The 20,905-nt window shown below is 44.9% G+C and overlaps 1 protein-coding gene across 4 annotated transcripts in view; it reads left to right on the forward strand.

Annotated features, from left to right (window-relative positions):
* Nucleotides 1–20,905, forward strand: part of SNX30 (sorting nexin family member 30) — a 116,016-nt gene that overhangs the window by 774 nt on the left and 94,337 nt on the right. The window lies entirely within an intron of this gene.

Genomic DNA, 20,905 nt, shown 5'->3' on the forward strand with positions numbered 1-20,905 from the left:
TTAATGGTTTTCCCTGGTGGGAGCGGCAGCGTTGGTCTTGCTGCCCGAGTCGTCTTCCTCACGCTCTGTCATGTGGGGAGTGATCTTTGTTTAGGTTTGCTGTGTGCCCCGAGGAGTCACCTGACTCAGACCCCGGCCGGCGGGTGGGGAGAGTCTCGCTGTGGTTTTCTGTCTGGGGCTCTTTCTTTCACCTCTCACGGCCTTCCACACTGTCTAGTTTTGTCAGAGGCCCGTTTTTTGTGGTTGATGGAAGGAAAGCTCGCCCTTTGACCTTCTTTGTGCAGAAGGAAGCTCCTGATATTCTTAGAGCGGCATAATAATCCTGCTGCTTTGAGAGACAGCAGAGTACGGTGAAGGGCGAGGGGGGGCATCCGCATGACCCCCTGCCCCATGGCCATTTCAGCTGTGACCAGGACTTGAGCTGTGATTCTCTCAGCGCTGCTGTGGCCACCTACTCACCGATATGCAGAAATTAGAATTGTTCTCAACACTTGTGATCAGGACTCCCTCCTCCCAGTAAAATACTGAATGAATTCCTCCTTGTCCCAATGTTAAATGCAATCAGAGGGGACCTCTTTCCCCCGTAGATGGGAGGGCATGTGATACAATAAAAATGAGTATTAGTGCACTGAGCACTCAAAATGGCTATGGAGGGGGACTTGATGTACCTTCCTGAAAGAGTTTATGAAAGCCAGGAGTGGGGAGTAGAGCATTAGGAGCAAAAAGACTTAAAAAGCTAATTAAACCAATGAATTGAGCGGGTCGAGGTGTGTGTTGTGCGGGAGGGGGTTCCTTGTGATTATTTCTCTATATTTTATAGATGACAAACTGTATGAAGAGTTATATTGCTTGGAAATACCTTGTCCATATTTGACGTTCAATAAGTGATTGTCAAATGACTGAAAGAATAATTTGTTGCTCTCTTAAAGACAAATTCTTCCTGCATGCATGTGTGCATGTAGGATACGAAGTTAAACCTTCTGATTTCCTTCTCAGGATAGTGAGTTAATTGTCTATTGCTGTGTAACAAATTACACCAAAATTTAGCACCCGCAGATAGTTTGTGTGGGTCAATAGTGTGATGTCATCCAGGAGCAGCTGAGCTGGGTGGTTCTGACTCCGGTCTCTTTTGAGGTAGCAGTCAAGGCGTTGACCAGGGCTGGGGTCATCTGAAGATTGGGTTGGGGGAGGATCAGCTTCCAGGCTCATTCACTTGGCTGTTGACAGGCCTTAGTTCCTCTTTATAGGGCGGCTTGCCATGGCAGCTAGTTTTCCCTCAGAGAAAGTGGTCCAAGAGAGCAAGTGATCCCAAGACTCAAGCTATACTCTTGTATGATCTAATCTTGGAAGTGACATAATTCTGCCGTATTCTATTGATCACACTGCTAGTACAAAGTGGGAAGAGGGTATAAATATAGGAGGTAGGGGTCCCTGGGTGACTCAGTCCGTTGAGCATCTGACTGGGTTTTGGCTCGGGTCATGACCCCAGGGTTGTGGGATCAAGTCCTGTGTCTGGCTCTGTGCTGGGCATGGGGTCTGTTTGGGATTCTCTCTCTCCCTCTCCTTCTGCCTCTGTCACACACCTCACATTCTCTCTTTCTATGCCTCTCTCAAATAAAAAAAATAAATAAAATCTTTAAAAATATATCAGAAGACAGGGATTATCTGGCTATCTTGAATGCTGGATGACACTGATTGCTATTTTAGTTATTTATTTTAAAGGTTTTTAAAATTTATTATTATTTACTAATTGCGATACCCAACATAGGGCTTGAACTCACGACCTTGAGATCAAGAGTCACATGGCTCTTTTTTACTGGGGCAGCTAGGTGCCCCCACTGATGGCTATTTTAAACATTTGCTTAACGATCCACTCTTGGAGGACACTTGTCTCAGAAATATGGGCATTTTACTAATAAATACTGGGAGGACAAATGCCCTGTACCACCAAGGTCTTGTTGGTGGGCAGGAAGTCAGGCCCAAGTCTAATTACTCCTGGCTTCCAGTTCTATGAGAAGACAGTCTTGAAGCCATTATTATTAATTATTGAATATTTAATAAGTCTCCATACAGCTGTGAGAAGCATCAAAATGACATCACTCCCAAGGGCCTGATTTATAGTAAGCCACTTTTCCTTGGAGGCTAAGTAATGTAATTTCTTTCTCTGACTGGAAGTAATATTTTCCTTGAATCTTGGCGTGCATGTATGTTCTAGCAACTCTGGAGAAATTTCTGTAGAGAGAAGCTAGCATGCAACAGAGGTGAGTCAGGACCAGTGGAAGGAAGGCTTCTCTTTGCCCTGCTTTCTCTTGCCCAGGCAGCATGCGGGTCATTGGAGGACAGGTAGGAAAGCTGAGTGCTGTGATCGGTCTTTGAAAAGAAACCTGTTTTCTTGCCTTTTTGGGCAGTGCATCGTGACCCTGGATGCCTGGTTCAGAGTCAATTCTGGGATTGGAGAACGAGGGTTTGACAGGCTGCTCGTGGTGCAGGGTTATTGTATTATGCGGAGGAGAATTGCTTTCTGTGGGCCCAGGATGTTGCCAAGCACAGGGAAGTCTTGTGTCTCGGTCCAGCAGACGCTACTGAGTGGCATCTGGGATGCTTGCTTGAGAAGGAGCAGCAACCAAATATGCCCTTTTCATCCACTGCCTTTGAAAATCATCCAGACCTTGGAGTTACGGGAGAATCCTTCCTATCTTCCCAGGGTTGCGTGAATTCTTTTCATGCCAGCTGAACTCACCAGGCCTTCTATCACCACATCCTTCATCTCCTCCTAAAATGTAAATAAACCACTTGACCTGCCTCGCTTTTTTACTTTCATCTGCAAACCACTCTGGGCTACTTCTCCCCTGACTCAGCCTCCAACTCCTGCGTGCCTCCCAGAACTTAACACCAAGCCCGCTCAAGCCCCAGCTGTGGTTAACAACCCTTCCCACATCCTCAACCTCTTCACTGAACTCTTCTGCCTACTTCCTGCCCTCTTAGGTTACTGCTTCTGCCAAAGTCTTCAAAATGGAGCTGTCTTTTCCTCCTGTACTCCACTTATATCAGGATCAGGAGATGGAGGTCAGTTTCCTTTCTCTCCACTACCCTTTTTTTTAATTTAAAAATTTTTTAAACATTTATTTATTTTTGAGAGAGAGAGCATAAGTGGGGTCGGGACTGAGAGAGAGAGGCAGACACAGAATCCGAAGCAGGCTCCAGGGTCTGAGCTGTCAGCACAGAGCCTGATGCAGGGCTCAGACTCATGAACCATGAGATCATGACCTGAGCTGAAGTTGGACACTTAGCCAACTGAGCCACCCAGGAGCCCCTCCACTGCCTTTTATAAACCAAGCTCTGCTCCCTGGAGGCTCATGTCATTTTATTTGTTCATTCACGTATTTGAGGACCTACTATGAGATAGGCACTGTTCCAGGAACTTGAGATGAGTCAACCAGTGAATACCGCTGCCCTCATGGGATACTTTTTGTGACTATATACTATGTTATATAAAGAATGCTACGGGAGGGAGAAAAAGTAGGATGAGGGGATCCAGGATCACTGGCTGTGGGAGGGGGATTTGGAGAGGCTTTACTGAGAACTTGAGATTTGAGTAGAGACTTGGAGGAGATGAGGGATGGAGTTAGCGAGTGGATATCTGGAGGAGTGTCCTTCTAGGTGGAAGGAACAGCCAAAGCAAAGTCTTGAAGGCATCTGCCTAGTGTGGACTGGAAGAGCCCAGAAGCCAGTGTGGCTGGGGCAGAGTGAACAGTGGAGAGTTGGCCGACAGCAGAGAGGGGAAGGGTCCGGATTGTGTAGGGCCTCATAGGTCACCCTGAGAACAGGCTTTTACTTTGAGTGCCATTGCAGTGTCTCCAGCAGAAGGAGGGACATGATTTGACTTATATGTTGAAAAGGCTCACACAGGCTGTTGAATTGAGAATCCTTTATTTGGCTCTTCCACTGAATTCATTTCCTTTTAGTTAAAAGGACATAAACCAAGTGCAAACTGGCCGAAGGAAAAAAAAAAAAAAAAGCCTCCTGGCTTATGTTTTTGAAAAGCCCCAGGTATTTTGGCTTCAGGAGTGGCTGGAACTAGGTATTCAAATGATATTGGGAATCTGTCACCCCATCTCTTGGCTCCGCTTTCTTCTGTGTTAGTTTTATTCTCAAGCTAGTGAAGGGATACCTTCTACACATAAGCTTCACAACTTCAGCAGAAAGAGAGCACCTCTTTGCTGAGCACTCCAGCAAAAGCCCTGGGCTGCTGTCTCATGGGCCTAAATCGGGTAAGTGCCGAAACCAAGCTCTGTAATTCTGATGCCCAGACCTGCACCAGGTCCTCATCTTTGGAGAGAGGAGAAGGGAAGTTTTTGGTAGGTCTGTTTGTTTGAACTGTGAAATGTACATGCAAAGTATATAAAATGTATTCATATAGTTTGAAGAATAAAATGTATCTCTACGGTTTAAAGAACAATAAACACTCATGTTCCTACCCCCCAGATTAAGAGAATATTACTAGTATTTTATTTTATTTATTTATTAAAAAAAATTTTTTTTAATTTATTTATTTTTGAGAGACAAAGCATGAGTCGGGGAGCGGGGTGGTACAGAGAGAGAGGGAGACAGAATCTGAAGCAGGCTCCAGGCTCCGAGCTGTCAGCACAGAGCCTGACATGGGGCTTGAACTCATGGACTGTGAGATCATGACCTGAGCTGAAGTAGGATGCTTAACCGACCGAGCCACTCAGGTGCCCCTTATTTATTTATTTTTAAAGATTTTGTTTTTAAGTAATCTCTACACCTAATGTGGGGCTCAAACTCACAACCCTGAGATCAAGAGTTGCACACTCTACCAACGGAGCCAGCCAGGCACCCACAAGAATATTACTAGTATTTTAGAAGCCCCATGTGTGCCTGGGGAGGATGGAGGTGGTTACCAAAGCAGGATCAGGAGGCTGCTAACAGAAGGAGGAACAAAGGAATGTGAGGCAAGCAGAAACAAATGTCCGTTATAGGCCTTCCACGACCTTTTTCTTCCCTGTCATTTCTAACTTGCCGGCCTTTCATTCTTTTCATTAAAATCTCTAGACCCCAAGTCACTGTCTTCTCAAGTCATGCCCTCACCTCATGGTGACTCTGTTCAAACCTACAAAACTATCAGCTTCTTGACTTGCATCAGCACCCACCTTCACCTCTTTTTTAATTCAGTTGCCCTCTCCCTGGCCACAGCCTTGCACTATAATGCCCAGAATGGTTCGGGCTCAGAGATAATGCCATCAGATATCTTCTCTTGCCTTCCCGTTCCCTCAGTTGGTCATTACTGCCTGCACCTGTTCTCTGACCACTTGTACTTCCCTCCCTCCTTTATTTTGTATTTTTATTTTTTGTTTAAGTAATCTCTACATCCCACATGGAGCTTGAACTCATGACCCTGAGATAAAGAGTCACCTTCTCTTCTGACCGAGCCAGCCAGGTGTCCCTCACCTTCCTCCTTTAGGTGGGGTGGCTCATCTCATCAGTTGCTCCCTCTACTTCCTTTCTTCGACTCCCTTCTCTCCTCCTTTTACACCCAGCCTGGATCATTCCATTGCTTCAGATCTTTTCCTGCACCTTGAGAATTGCTGCCAGTGTAAATTCACTGGTTTTAACCACAACTGGGGCCTCAGTGGTGCCGGGCACTCCTTTCTTTCCATAGAGGCTCCCGTTCTGTGCCATGGCTGATCTGACGCTTTTCTCTGTTCCTCACACCTCCCCCTCCCCCCATTCTACCCTCCCATTCTGCTGATGAGAAGACAGAAGCCACCATAAAAGAACTTCCTTTTTCCAGACTGTGAAATGATGTGAATCTGTAGCCATTGTTTCTTGGTTGCCCCAGTCTCTGTAGAAGGGATTCTAAGGCACCCCTGGACTGTATGGCCCGCCCCCTCTGGCCTCTCTGAGACCTCGCTCCGTTCATCATCCTCACCCATTTCTGTGTCTTCACATTCCCTCTCACCTGGCTCATTCTATCGATAAACATACTCAGGGCGCCTGGATGGCTCAGTCGGTTAAGCCTCGGACTTCAGCACCGGCGATGATCTCACGGTTTGTGAGTTCAAGCACCGCGTCCGGCTCCGTGCTGACAGCTCTGAGCCTGGAGCCTGCTTCGGATTCTGTGTCTCCCTCTCTCTCTGCCCCTCCCTGGCTCGTGTTCTGTCTCTCTCTCTCTCTCTTAAAAACAAATAAACATTAATAAACATCCTCAGGTCACCCTTGCTTCTTAGACCAGGAGTAAAGAAAACTTTGCCGTGATGCCTTTTGTTTTCTTTCCCCGTTTCGTGATCTGTTTTGTGACTGCTCTTCACAGACAGACTTTTTGAAAGTAAGGTCTGCTACTCTTCCTAACTCCTCAGCCTGCCGCTGTCGGGTTTCTGACTTTACTAGCCGCGTCCCCTTGTGACTTCCTTCTCGCAAAATCCAGCAGGTGCTTCACGGTCCCTATCCATCCTGACCTCTTGGCAGGTTGCACTTGCGCTGTTGAGTACCCTCTTACTTGAAATACTCTTTGCTCGGCACTCCAGAGCCAGCTTGTCTGCGTTCAAATCCCAGCCCCGCCTGTCTTCAGTCTTTGTGAACCTCTCTGAGCCTCCGTGTCATCATCTGTAAAAAGGGGATAACAGAAGTACCTGTATCACAAGGTTGATAGGAAGATCTGGGGAGTTAGTGCCTGATAAGTAGTGAGCCTTTAATAAATGTGAGGTGCTGATGGTGGTTATCCCCAGGTATTGTACTCTCCGTATTTTCTTGCGCGTTTCTGCCCATTCTCTGTCAATGTCTGTGTCAGTCGTGGTCAGGGCAGGGTGAAAGGCCCCTTAGGTGTTTCCAGCTGAGAGCCTATAATCCAGGGAATTAATCACGTCAGTGATGAAAAACGTGAGAAGTCAAGAAGATGGTGAGATTAGCCCGGAGAGAAGCAACCGCAAGGAAACTGCTGTCACTGTCCGCGCTGGAGGGTCAATGGGAGGAGGTGGTGTAGAATCTAGGAGCTTCTGTGGGAACTAGAGCTGTGGCAGGGCTGCTCAACAAGAGTGGGGTCCACAGAGGGGGATAACCCTGGAGAGAAGCAGCTGCTGCCAGGGATGCTTATCTGAACCGGGGGGAAGTGTTTGGGGGGTGTCGGGGGCAGGGGGAAACACACTGGCCTCTCTGGTCTTTCATCAGTATCTTCCATTGACCAAAATATCTTCCTTGGTGGACATGAGACTCTAGCACAGCCAAACAGTCTTTCTTGGGTCTTTGCTCAGATGGGTGCTGGTGGAAAGAGCATCTCTTTCTGGTAGCCCGTGAACCTCTGTCTGCTGCAGTGTGGAGAGTGCCCGCTGAAGAATGAGGCCAGAGAGGAAAGTGGAGCTGGGAGAGAAAGAGGGGGAAAGGCCCTGAAGACCACCTGAGTCCTGGATCCACCTGTGCTGGCAATGCCTGAAGCTAGCACTGCCTCTTGGTTCCAGAAGGTCACGGATTCCCTTTTACTGACACTGTTTTGAGTTGTGTTTGTCACTTGACACTTCAGAAAAATGTTGACTGAGGGGCGCCCGGGTGGCTCGGTTGGTTGAGCGTCCAGCTTCAGCTCAGTCCGATCTCGCAGTTCATGGGTTTGAGCCCGGCAATGGGCTCTGTGGTGATGTCCCGTGCATCAGCTATGGTGCTCTGTTCCTGTTGGTCAGCTCCACCATCAGGGCATATGCCTACGCATCAGCTATGGTGGCAGAGGTGGTGTCTTCACGAGGTCCTTGGAGTTTGGGGAGCCTTTTTGGTCTAAGTGGGCAAAGCGTCACGGGCTGAGGGAGTAGCTGGAGCAAAGCTCCTGAGATGAGAAAGACCTGTGCCCGCTGGAGTTGGGTTGAGTCTAGTCATGTGTTGGGATGGGTTTTGAGGGTCTGGAGTGGGGACTAGTGAGAGAGGAGGCAGGGAAACAGGTCAGGAGGTGACCGAAGATGCGGGGCTCGGACTCACGATCCGGGAGATCGTGACCTGAGCCATCTGAACAGAAATCAAGAGCTGGATGTTTAACCGACCGAGCCACCCAGGCCACCCCTTAGCTTTTATTTCTTAGGCAGTAGCCAACGCTGGAGGGGTTTCGAGAGGGCGAACGTGCGGTCAGCTCTTGGGACGGGGAGTGACTGGCAGAGAAAGATGTCGTGGGAGTGCTAGCCGGGGATTTAGGTTGGGGCCGTTGCCTGCAAGAGGAAAGAGTAGGACATTAAGGATGGCTTGTTTTGGTGCAGTGGGGGTGACTGGTGCCCTCCCGGAGAGGGGCACATGGACTGGGGAGCAAACGTGAGCAGGAAGTGGAGAGGTGACTAGGGTGCAGTTTGAGGTCAGGAGTCAGGACAGGGGTTGTCTGAACCCCACCTTTGAAAGCCTTAGCACAAACACTGCTTCTGGAAAGCTCTTCTTCATTACATAGACACGTAACCCTAGTAGATCCAAGTAGAGATGGCAGTGGACGATGCAGAAGGTGACGTGGAGACCGACAATGAAATGCAAGGCAGGGGGTTGTGGTAGTTTGGTAGTAAGAAGGGTGGTGGCTGGAGGGGAACACAGGGTGAAGGGAAGGGTGTAGGATAGGGGACACTTGAACATTATTAGCGAGGGTTACAGGGAAGAAGACAGATGTTTTGTATGAAAATGCAGAAATAACAGCTTGGCAAAGGTGCGCTGATTCACGTATGAGCAATGGGGTTTATTTACTAGATACTAGAGGGGTCATATGGTGTCTGGTGTCAGCCTTGCCCCACAGAATTCCTTATTTTGGCCGCCAGAGCAGTAATCAAGAATTACTGTTTTGTGGTGGTGGCAGGGGTGGTCTGGGAGGGGGGTGTGTGGACGAGGGCAAGAGAAGGGGCACCTGGGTGGCTCAGTCGGTTGAGCTTCTGACTCTTGGTTTTGACTCAGGTCATGAGCTCACAGTTTGTGGGTTCAAGCCCCGCTTCAGGCTCTGTGCTGAGAGTGCAGAGTCTGCTTGGAATTCTTTCTCTCTCTCTCTCTCTCTCTGCCTACTTCTCCCCTCAAAATAAATAAATAAACTTAAAAAAAAAAAAAGAAAAGGGCAAGAGGGATATGAGAAATGGTGTTTCAGGACTCCTGTTTGAGAAAAGACACAGAAGCAAGAGAAACAGTGTGTTTGGGTAGCAGAGTGCAGGCACTTTAAAAAACCTTTATCTATCGAGCATGTGCCTGTCTGCCTAGCTCTGCTAGATGCTGAGGACGTTGAGAAAGATGAAAAAAGTAGGAACCTCCCTCGAGAGGTTCTTGGTCCAGTGGAGAAGAGATGGTTGCAACAGAATGTGAAAAATGCTAAATGTATTTACTAGCTCTGAGGCCTGGGGCACAATTCTTAACCTTGTAATGCCTCAGTGTCCCCCTAGGTAAATTTTGGGTTATTTTACGGGGATGTCCTGAAGATTGGGTGTTTAGAATAGTGTCTGGCACACGGTAAATACCGCGTAAATGCCAGGTGTTTGTATTGCCTTAGAAGCTGACCCTGAGAAAGGATTTAACTGCCAGTAGTTTATTTGCGAGGTAAGGGAAAGTGAGACAGGGAACAGAAGGCACCAGTAAAAGGTAAGCTACCAAGCCACCCAGCCCGGCTGGGTGTTACCCTGGGAAGCCTTGGAGCCTGTACCGAACACACGCCTCCGTTACCCACAACCCAGGTGAGGCAGCTGGATCTTCAGACAGTAACCTTGTCAGTCGTTGGTTGAGCGCTCCATGGATGGGGTGTTTGGGCATTTAATCCCCAAGCACTTTCCAGTCTGCTCCATGGGTGGGCAAAGTAGGGGAGGCAGTCAGGCCAGGAAAAGCAGGTGCTGGCACTTGGAAGTCAGGCCAGTGGGCACTGAACTGGTCAGGGCCAGGAGATACGGGTGGGGCACTGACAGTCTTGACTACGGTTATGATGAACGTAAGACGCAGGGATGCTTAGGGGGATGGTGGCTTTTCTAAAGGAGATGATGTTTGAGGTGAAGAATGGAGAAGTAGTTCTTTGACAAATGGACAGAGGAAGGGACAGTAACCGGGCGGAAAAGCTAGCGTGTGCCAAAGCTTGGCAGCGTCTGGTTGCATGAGTGGTCCGTGAGAGGGCTGCTGAGTAGTGCGGCTCGAGAGGTAGGTAGTGGGCAGCTGGCCGGCTATAATGGCAAACAGGAAGGGCTTTATCCTGAGCGATGGGGAGGCCAGTCGTATTTTAAGCAGGGAAGGTGCAGGGCCACGCTTGTTAGGTCACTGTGACTGAGCTCTAGCTGGGATAGGATCGGTCGACTCAAGAGGCTGGTAGTCCAGGGAGAAGACTGTGGCAGCAGAGGGTTGGGGGAGGAGACAGTTTAAGTGGAGCTTTGACTCACTGATCTCAAGGAGTGTATTACTCAGGAGTTTTGTTTGCAAATGAGAGAAAGCCAGCTCTCACTAACTTAATAAGCAAAAAGGTCAGCCTGTGGACGGGCTCGCTTGAACCACAGAAATGAGCTGGAATTGGGTCCGAATGTTCCCAAGGGTCCGTTTCAGGCTCTCAGAGCAGCTTTATCTGTGAGGGAGGGAAATGGGGCAACTGGCAGCTCCCATCCCTCACAGTTTACAGCTGTGCCTCCAGAGGGGGAGTGAATCTCTCACACAGGGAGAAATCTCAGGGAGACCTGGCTTGGGTTACACCCCCAGTCTGAGACCAATCTACTGGGCCAGCGGCCTGAAGTACTGTGATGAGCCAGACTTGGCCCAGAGGTCCGACCGTGGGGGGAAAGAGTCTGAAAGTCAGCTCTCATTCCAGCTACAAGGTCCCCGAGCAGCTATGAGGTGTACTGGGCAAACAGTAAAAGACTACTTACAGGGGAGACTCTTGAGTCAGAAGCTTTAGTGACTGGCTGAATCATCGTGGCAAGAATAAAACAAATTTTGGGAGAAACAGGTCAAAAAGTAAAACTGTAGATTTCCTAAGGTATAAATGCTTTTCAAAAGAAAAGCTGAGATATAATTCACAGACTATAAAACCCACTTTTTAAAAAACACACAGTGTGGTGGTTTAATATATTCACAAGGCTGTGCAACTGTCACCATTTTCTAATTCCAGAATATTCATCACCCCAAAGATACCTCATCATACCCATTAGCAGACACTCCCATCTCCCCCCTCTCCCAACTCCCGGTAACCACCATTCTATTTTCTGTCTTGATGAGTTTGATACCTCTCCTTTAGACACCTTATATAGATAGAATTGTGTAGTATTTATCTTTTTGTGACCGGCTTGTTTCCTTAGAATAAGGTCCTCCAGGTTCATCCATGTTGTAGCATGTGACAGGATTTTCTTCTTTTTAAAGGCTGAATAACATTACTTTGTATGGGTCTGTCACATTTCTTTATCCATTCATCTTCTGGTGGACATTTAGTTTGCTTCTACCTTGGCTCTTGTAAATAATTCTGCAGTGGACATGGATGTGTAAATATCTCTTTGAGATCCTGGTTTCACTTTTTTTTTTTTTTAATATAAAGCCAGAAGTGGGATTGCTGGATCATACGGTAATTGTGTTTTTAATTTTTAAGGTACTTTCATACTGTTTTCCATAGCAGATGCACCATCTTACAGTCCCCCCCCCCAAAAAAAAAGTGCACAAAGGTTCCAATTTCTCTACATCCTCATCAACACTTGTTATTTTGATAGTAGGCATCCTAATGGATGTGAAGTTGTGTTTGATTTGTATTTCTCTGATGGTTAGTGCTGCTCGGCATCTTTTCATATGCTTTCTGGCCATTTGCGTATCTTCTTTGGAGAAATGGCTGTTCAAGTCCTTTGCTCACTTTTATATTGGATTATTTGACTTTTTGTTGTTGATTTATACGAGTTGTTTTTATATTCTGGGTATTAACCCTTATCAGATACATGATTCGTAAGTATTTTCTCCCATTCCACAGATTGCCTTTGTGTCTTTGGCACAATTTTTTAAAGTTTTCTGTAATCTGGGGTGCCTGGGTGGCTCAGTTGGTTAAGCGTCGGACTTCGACTCAGGTCATGATCTCACGGTTTGTGAGTTCAAGCCCTGTGTCAGGCTCTGTGCTGACAGCTCAGAGCCTGGAACCTGCTTCAGACTCTGTGTCTCCCTCTCTCTCTGCCCCTCCCCTGCTCGTACTCTATCTCTCTCTCTCTCTCTCTCAAAAATAAGTAAACATTAAAAGAAATACAGTTTGCTATAATCCCACTTGTCTATTTTTGCTTTTGTTGCCTGTGTTTTTAGTGTCATAGCCGAGAAATCATTGCTAAATCCAATGTCATGAAGATTTTCTCCTACGTTTCTTCTAGGATTTCTATAGTTTGGGGTCTTAGGTGTGGGTCTTTAATCCATTTTAATCTATTAAATTTTGTATATGGTGTAAAATGAGGGTCCCACTTTATTCTTTTACATGTGGATTTCCAGTTTTCCCAGCATCATTTGTTGAAAAGGCTGTCCTTTCCCCATTGAGGGCATGTATATACTTTTAAAGCCGATTTCTTACCAAAATCAATAAATCATATTCATAGTTGAAGTTCTAAGATGAATTTATTCTACAAGCGTTTGAGTGACTTCTCTGTTCTGTGCGCTGTGTAAGGCATGTTCCTTGGGAATGAAGATATCTCAATTCTGGAAATGGCATTAGTCTGGGACACGTCTATAATTAGAATAAACATGTTTGTGGAGTAGCTGTTTTATTGCAAACATGGAAGCCTAGGCCTTCTTTAGGGCTATTTCATTAGGGCAGATGTGTGATCTGAGGAACTGGGCGTGTGGTCATTCTGCTGGCATCAGCAACTATGCTGAAAAAGTGCAACATAGCAGCCTTTCTCTGCACTGTCTGGTCAGGCAAATCTGGTTTATTTCGTGACTTGTATCAGCAGTTGTGAAGGGCACTTGGACTTTTTGTTCGTTTCTCGGAGCCTTATTTGGGCCTATTGTGTGTCATACCTGGGGGACACCTGGATGAACAAGATGACCTTACCTTTAGGCAGTCAAGGCCCAGGAAAGGAGGCAGAGGAGACACAAGTGAAGCATGGCAGTTTAAGATGATGATAGGGGTATACGTGGAATGCCACAAGGGTAGTCAGAGTGATTTTTTGAGTTGAAGAAATTCTAGAGTAAAGCATGTTTGAAGGAGGCATTGGGGCACCTGAGTGGCTCAGTTGGTTAAGCATTTGACTTCGGTTCAAGTCATGATCTCATGGTTCATGGGTTCGAGCTCCGCATTGGGCTCTGCTTGGGATTTTCTTTCTCTCCCTCTGTCTCTGCTCGTCCCCCACTTGTGCTTTCTCTGTCTCTCAAAATAATTAAACTTTATTTTATTTTATCGTATTATTTAAAAATTTTTTTAATGTTTATTTTTGAGAGAGAGAGAGAGAGACAGAGAGTGAGCAGGGGAGGGTCAGAGAGGGAGAGGGAGACACAGAATCTGAAGCAGGCTCCAGGCTCTAAGCTGTCAGTGCAGAGCCCAATGTGGGGTTCAGACTCAACAAACCATGAGATCATGACCTGAGCTGAAGTCAGACACTTAAATGACTGAGCCACCCAGGTGCCCCATAAATAAACAAACTTTAGAAAAAAATGAAGGAGGCATTGGGTTACCTATCACAGGTTTTATCTTTTTAATGGTCAGTGTTGGGATTTCAGTGAGAATCTGAATAATTGTTTTCCGGTCTGATAGAAATGGGAAATTATGATTTTTCAGCGCTTAGATTTTATTATGCATATGTTAATACGGTGAATGTTATTTACTAGTGTATCCAAGATTGGCTATGTAATTTGTGGGACCCAGTGCAAAATTAAAATGCTTGTCCCCTTGTTAAAATTTTTGTAAAGAATTTCAAGATGGTGACAGCAGAGCATTAAACCCAGTGCAGAACCCTTCTGAGTCCAGAGTCCTCTGGGAGCACAGGTCACACTGCCATGGAGCCGGCCCTGACTATCTCCTTTAGAGGTTTCCAGGTCCTGTTAAAATTACCGTTTACCATTTTAGTGCTGTAGGTCAGGACTATTGGATTCCTTGGGTGTGCTTGTGATGAGGCCTGCTTCCTGGGGCTTGCTTCTCCAGTCTGGGTTGATGGTGGCGCTTGCCTGGAATACTCTACTGCATCCCCTGTCAACATTCTAGCATTCCCTGTTTCTAGAAAAACAATGTATCTCCCCCCATGCCCAGCCTTTCATGTTTAATGTGTGCTTGAGACTGTTTTTCATTTTTCTAACCCTTGCTTCTACTTTCTTTTCCCTTTGCTCTGGCCTCTTTCCCATAGAGGGTGCCCAGCATATATGTTCCCTCCGTTATCTCCACCTTCACCCAGAGATAACAGCAGGGTATGCTTATAATCGCTGCTAACGTTTACAGCATGCTAACTTTGGTTGGGAGCCTTGCTGTATCATCTCTGTGCATTGCCCTATGCTATAGCTACTGTCTTGGTCCCCTTTGACAGCCAGGAAAATGTAGAGAGGAGAAGTAACTTGTTCCAAGTCACAGAGCTAGAGGAGAGGTGGGGCTGGGAACTTGGGTCTGTCTGGGCGCCTGGCTGGCTCAGTATGAAGAGTTTGGGATTCTTGATCTTAGGGCTGTGAGTTAGAGCCCCATGTTGGGGATAGAGATTTAAGACTTTAAAAATCTTAAAACAAATTTTATCTGACTTCAGAGCCCATTCTTCTTAACCACCATCACTGCTAGAGAATTGGCATCCTTCCCCAAGCCCCCTCCCTGATTTCTGAGGACTTATGCACATTAGGCATTATACTAGCCACTGCATGTTGCATTTCCTCTGAAGGGTTGCGGGGGGGGGAATGAAACCAATCTCTCCTGTGTCTTACTTAGCTCCTGTCTCTTCTCTCATTTCACTTTCTAGCTTTTTCAGCCTTCGTCCTCACCATGCCAGTCTCCCTTGTTAGGGAAGTTTCCCAAGGCTTGCTGGCTTCTGCCTTCACTCTCCCCATCACCGCCAGGCTCCTCGGATGAGCGGTCTTTGCGCACCTCTCCCATCTGCCTCGCCATCTGCCTCCTCTTGCCTCGGTGTCCAGGTCTGTGGTCCAGGTCTGCCCCTACCGCTTGCTACTGCAGAGACCCGCAAAGGCTGTTTTCCTGATGTGGAGTTCCAGGCAGTTAGAGCTGCAGAGGCCCTGCAGGGCATCCACCCAGGACCGTCTCTTTTCACTTGAAATTGTGGCCCTGAGAGAGAAGCGATTGGTCAGACCAGGGTCACCCAGCTAGCACATGGCAGAACTGAGGTTAGGACCCAGGTTTCCAGACCACTGGTTGAGTGCCCATTTTCTGTGACTCATGATGTTAACCAACCTCCCCTCCTTTTTTTCTTCACTCTCTTTTTTTCCTCAGGGTCTCATTCCGTTCACTGCTGTTATTTCCCTAGCGTGACGCCTGGCACTTAGCAGATGCTTAATAAATATGTATCGAATGAATTGAATCTGTCCTCTCTTGGTCCTTCCCTGGTCTACCCCTGCCTCTCTGAATCCCCTCTCTTTTTCCTTCCGACTCTAACTGTGGGTCCACCCAGTCGCGGTCCCTGCCCATTGCTATCCTTCCGTACTATCTCTGGATGGACTTTACTACCACATCAAGGTTTAGGATTCCCAAATCTTCTGGTCTAGCTACAAAGTCATCTTCCCAAGTATTTTTAGGATTCTTGTTTTTAGCACCTTGAAATCACTCTGTGGCAAGAGTACTTAAAACCATACCTTTCTTGGCCTCACCTCTTAAGTATCTCTTTCCTGTATGCAGCATCACTGTCTTTTTTTAATATCTGTTTTCATTTCTATTGTCCTAGTCAACATCCTAATTAAGATGTATGATTATCTTCTCTCATTTTCCTGCTTTTACTCAGCCTACTCTTTTCTGACCACTGTAGCCTGAATTCACCTTCCTAGAAATACTGCGTTGTTGTGTCATTTCCCATCTCTGAAGCCATGCAGCGACCTCCCATTGCTTACACAGTGATGGTGCAAGCCCTGGCCTTCTGTGTTTGGTACCTGTTTCTCTCTCTGATCCTCTCCTAGGGCGTTATGTCCCTGCCAAATGGTTTCACTCATGAGCTGCCTGGCATGTTGTGGGAACTCTCACTTGCCCACCCTTGCCACGCTTGTCTCCACTGTGTTTGTGTCTCTTACTATTACTGTGGAACCTTGCTACTCAAAGTGTGGTCTATGGACCAGTGGCATTGACATTAGCTGGGAGCTCATTGGAGATGCAGAATCTCAGGCCTAATTTAAGACCTACTGACTCAGAATTTGCATTTTGACATGATCCCTTAGTTATTTGTATGCACATTAAAAATTGAGATGCACTGTCTTAGAATGAGGTTATCAGGCTTGACTAAACATTCACATCATCAGAGGACTTCTTAGATGATGCTGATGTTTGGGCCTCACCTCAAGAAATTTGGATCTAATGAATCTCGGATGGCCCAGAGACCAGTATTGTTTTTTGTTTGTTTTTGTGGGTTTTTTTGTTTGTTTTTTAAATGTTTATTTATTTTGAGTGAGCACGAATGACAGTGTGCTGAGAGAGTATGCAAGTGGGGGAGGGAAACAGAGAGAGAGGGAGAGGGAGAATCCCGAGTAGGCTCCACGCTGTCAGCACAGAGCCCTGCCTTGGGCTCGAACCCACCTTGAGATCATGACCTGAGCCAAAATCAAGAGTTGGTTGCTTGACCGACTGAGCCACCCAGGTGCCCCAAGACCAATATTGTTAAAAATGGTTTTTGGGGCACCTGGGTGGGTCAGTCGGTTAAGCATCCAACTTCAGCTCAAGTCATGATCTCACGGTTCATGAGTTCAAGCCCTACATTGGGTTCTGTGCTGATAGCACAGAGCCTGCTTTGGATCCTCTGTCTCCCTCTTTCTCTGCCCCTCCCCCACTTGTGTGTGTGTGTGTGTGTGTGTGTGTGTGTGTGTGTGTGCGCGCGCGCGCGCACGCGCACATGCACACACACTCTTCTCTTTCAAAAATAAATAAACATTAAAAACAAGGTTTTTGTATGTAGTTCTAATTTATAGCCAAGGTTGAGATCAGTTCCTCTCATTCACCCAGTGGGAGTTTGCTGTCAGACATGTATATCTCCTACACTGTGCTCTAAGCTCCTTGAGAGCAGGGACTCTATCTGATTTGCTGATTGCTATAATTTTAGGGCATGAGCAAAGCATAGGATGGGGTGGGTACTCACATGTTTGTTGACTCAATTAATGGACATGTGCTAAATGATGTGTTTATAAGGGTATTTGTTGCAATATTATTTCCAATATTAGTAGATTAGAAAGAGCCCAAATATGCATCAGTAGGGAGCTATTTGTAAACTGTGTTAATTTACAAAATGCAGTGTTAAAGGGAATAAATAAGGATATGCAACAATGGCAAGATATTTTAAGTAAAAAAAAAAAAAAGGAAAGAAAGAAAAGGTACACACACACTGTGTAGTCTACTATTGTTCGTGTGTGTGTATGAGTGTAGGTGTGAATGTGCATACTAGCCTTGGAAGGATGCAACATTACCTCTCAGAGGGTCATGTTCTGACCCTCTGAGAGTGTAGTCATCCTCCCGTGGAGGCTATTTGACCAAAGTAGAAAGAAGCCTCCTACTCTCTTTCTAATTTGGTTAGTAATAGTTGATACTGATTAAAAAGGAAAAATTTGACTAACCAACCCCTGACTAACCCTGATCCAATTTCAGACAAACACAGAAAATGAAACTGTCACTGGTAGTTCTGTTGAGTAGATGTGTATGTTGTCACTGCTTGAAAACTGAACCGTAACTACTCAACACCTAAAAGGGATAAGGCTAAGCTGTTAACTGAAGGGATAAAAGAGATCATGCTTTTCTGGTAGTTTTTCATCTGTTCTGATCAAATACAGGTGAATAGTAGCTCAGAGTGATCTTTACCCTTTTCTCCTGATGGCCAGTCAGTTTTTTGAGCTACCTTTTTTTCCTGGGTTAAGAAAGTCTTTTCTTTCCTGGTCCAGGTCAACTGTTGTTTCACTGGCTGTCCAGACTTTCCTGGACCCCCATTTCACTCTCTTGCCTCTGTCCTTCCTGCCAGAAGGGCTTCCCTGGCCATTGCCCGTCTCAGTGAAAGAGGAGGGTATGTTGTGTTTTCAGTCCAGTGATGGGAGCTCTTGTACTTCCCAGTTTCCCTGATCACAGTCTTTATCTTGGTGACATTGTAGCTTCCTAGAGAGAGGGATGGCCAACTTTCAAACAAGTGTAAATGGAAAAAGTGGTACTGAGAGGTGGTTATGTTAGTGATGAGACTGACATCTTTGTTAGGTGGTACAATTGAGTTGACTTAATTCTCTTGGTGTAACCAATACTCCTGGGGAGACATGGCTCATTATTTAGGTCTGTGAAACTTTCTGAGTAACCTAGAAATTGTCTTATACAGTATGGATAGACTAGACTGTGTAGGCTTTTAGATAGAATTAAATCCAAATTTGGGGCTAACGTGCACAGCTACAGATTTCTAAGTGTGTCTCAAATGCCATGGTTTGAGCAAAATGGTCACATCTCCACTTTCAGCTGACTCTGAAGAACAAGGTAGCCACTGCCTTTGTTGTTGTTGTTATTTGTTTTGTTTTTCTTAAATCATTCTTATTCTCTTGGACCTTGCTGTGTCCAGTGCTAAGTGTTGAGTGGAAAGGATCACATTTATTAAAGATGTATTAGGGCGTCCCAAGATTATAAATTACGGAAGCAATGTTTACATTTTACAAAGATCAGCTTCGGTATCATATATATGAGTATGTTTTCAAGTGTTGACCTTGGTGTGTTTGCTGCTTAATTTAAAACAAACAAAAACACAATACTGTTCATTTTAAACTTTCTTTGTCGTTAAATTGTGATAAGGCTGAGGGAAAAGTCTTGCTTTTGATTTATATATGAATCAAGAAAACATCTATCTATAGGTTTATGATTTTGCAGTAAGTGGATAAGAGGATCTGTTAATCATGAGAAATAGTATTACCAGTAGCTGAGTGGATAAAGTTTATTTGCTACCCCTGTTTCCAAAGCAAGGAGGTACTCTATGTAAAGAAATTTAGAATTTACGTTGGAGATGTTAGAGTAATGTAGGTTCAAAGCAGGTGCAGCTAAGTAGAAAGAATGGAGCCTTTGGAGTTAGTCAAGGGAATCCTAATACAGTCACTTACTGCTAGCAAGTAACTTACCTGCCCTGAACTTCTGTTTTCCTGTCAATAAAATGGGAATAATAATAGTGCGAACCACATAAGGTTTTCTGCTATCTTAATGAGATTATGCATTATGGGTCCCCAAAACTATTCTCATAGCTGATTTTCATTACTGATATGAGCAACATGTTTTAGATGACTATAAAGAGTATTCTTTGCCCATTATTGATAGATATTGATGGTAAGGATAGGTGCATCTTGTGGTGTGAATATTCAGAAAATAAAAGATGAAAGAAATGGAAAATGCTTTCTATTGCCGCAAGGTTGTATGATGAAGGATTTTTACAAAACAACAGAAAAAATAGACCCAGTTCTTCAGAAGAGTATATAAATTGTGGTAAAGAAAATCTTGAGTCCTTGCTAGGATTATTTTTTATAAAGTATGACTCCAAGGCCAAATTGTAGATACCTTTAACAAATAAATAGCCTACAATAAATATTCGCAATTACGTTCTATTACATTACAATTGATCTGATTATTACCATGATCTGATTATGGTAGACATTTTCATTTCCTCTTTTTATTTGATTTTTATTTTGTTTGACTAAGTGAATCACTCTTGGCTCATTCAACATGATGCTGAAAAGCAAAAGAGGAATCTTTTTGATATGTGAGCTATATACCTTGAGAAGAAAGTTTTATTTCATTTGGTATGAAAAGAGAATTCCCTCCCAAAGGAAATAGACGAGAAGAACCAGACTTAATCAGGAAGTTCATATTCCATTCACTTATTCATCAAATATTTATCTAGTGCCTGGCACTGGTCTAGGTGCTTATAGCCAAATCCTCTTGGGACAGTCTAATGCATTTCAGGGCTTTTCAGGTTCCTGTTTCTCTTCCCCTACCCCAAAATTAAAAGATAAAGGTTTAAAATCAAAATTGTTGCTGTTATCTTCTAGCTTATTGCCAGTATGTAGGGAAGCTATTGATTTTTGTAATTTTATCTTGCATCTAGCCACCTTACTGAATTCATAATACCTTTCAAATCATTTTTCAGTTCATTGTCTACTTAGAAAAAAAAGGGATTAATATATTTTGCAATTCAATGCTTCCTTTCAAATAAGATTTTTCCCCCCATTTTATTGCATCGGTCAGGACCAATGGATACTCTAAATAGTGAGGACATGCTTATGTTGTTACTTGTTGAAGGGAATGTACTAAGTATTTTCTCACTAGATAAAAGTTTGCTGTTGGTTTCTTATCAAATTAATAGTTTTTTAAATTCCTAACTTACTATTTAAAAAAATCAGGAGTGGAATTTGGATTTAATGCCTTCTTAGCATTTATGGAAATGGTAATTTGATTTTTCTGCATGAATTAATATAATTAATTGATTCTTAATACTGAACCTTATTTACATTTATACTTAGGGTGAATTTTACTTGGTTTGCGTTCAGTTTGCTAATTTTTTTTTTTAGCTTTATTTATTTTGAGAGAGAGAGAGCGCGAGCGGGGAACAGGCAGAGAGAGAGGGAGAGAGAGAATCTCAATCCATGCTATCAGCACAGAGCCCAATGTGAGAGGCATGACAAACCATGACATTATGACCTGAGCTGAAACCAAGAGTCGGATGCTTAACTGACTGAGCCACTCAGGAGTGCAAGTTTGCTATAATGTTTTATATGGTGTTTTAGATTTATTATTTTCTGTTTATTCTGTCCTTTTTTCCCTCCCTTTTCTCCATTTCTTGACTTTGGT

This window comes from Leopardus geoffroyi, chromosome D4, assembly GCF_018350155.1.
Source record: "Leopardus geoffroyi isolate Oge1 chromosome D4, O.geoffroyi_Oge1_pat1.0, whole genome shotgun sequence".
NCBI classification, from domain to species: Eukaryota; Metazoa; Chordata; class Mammalia; order Carnivora; family Felidae; genus Leopardus; species Leopardus geoffroyi.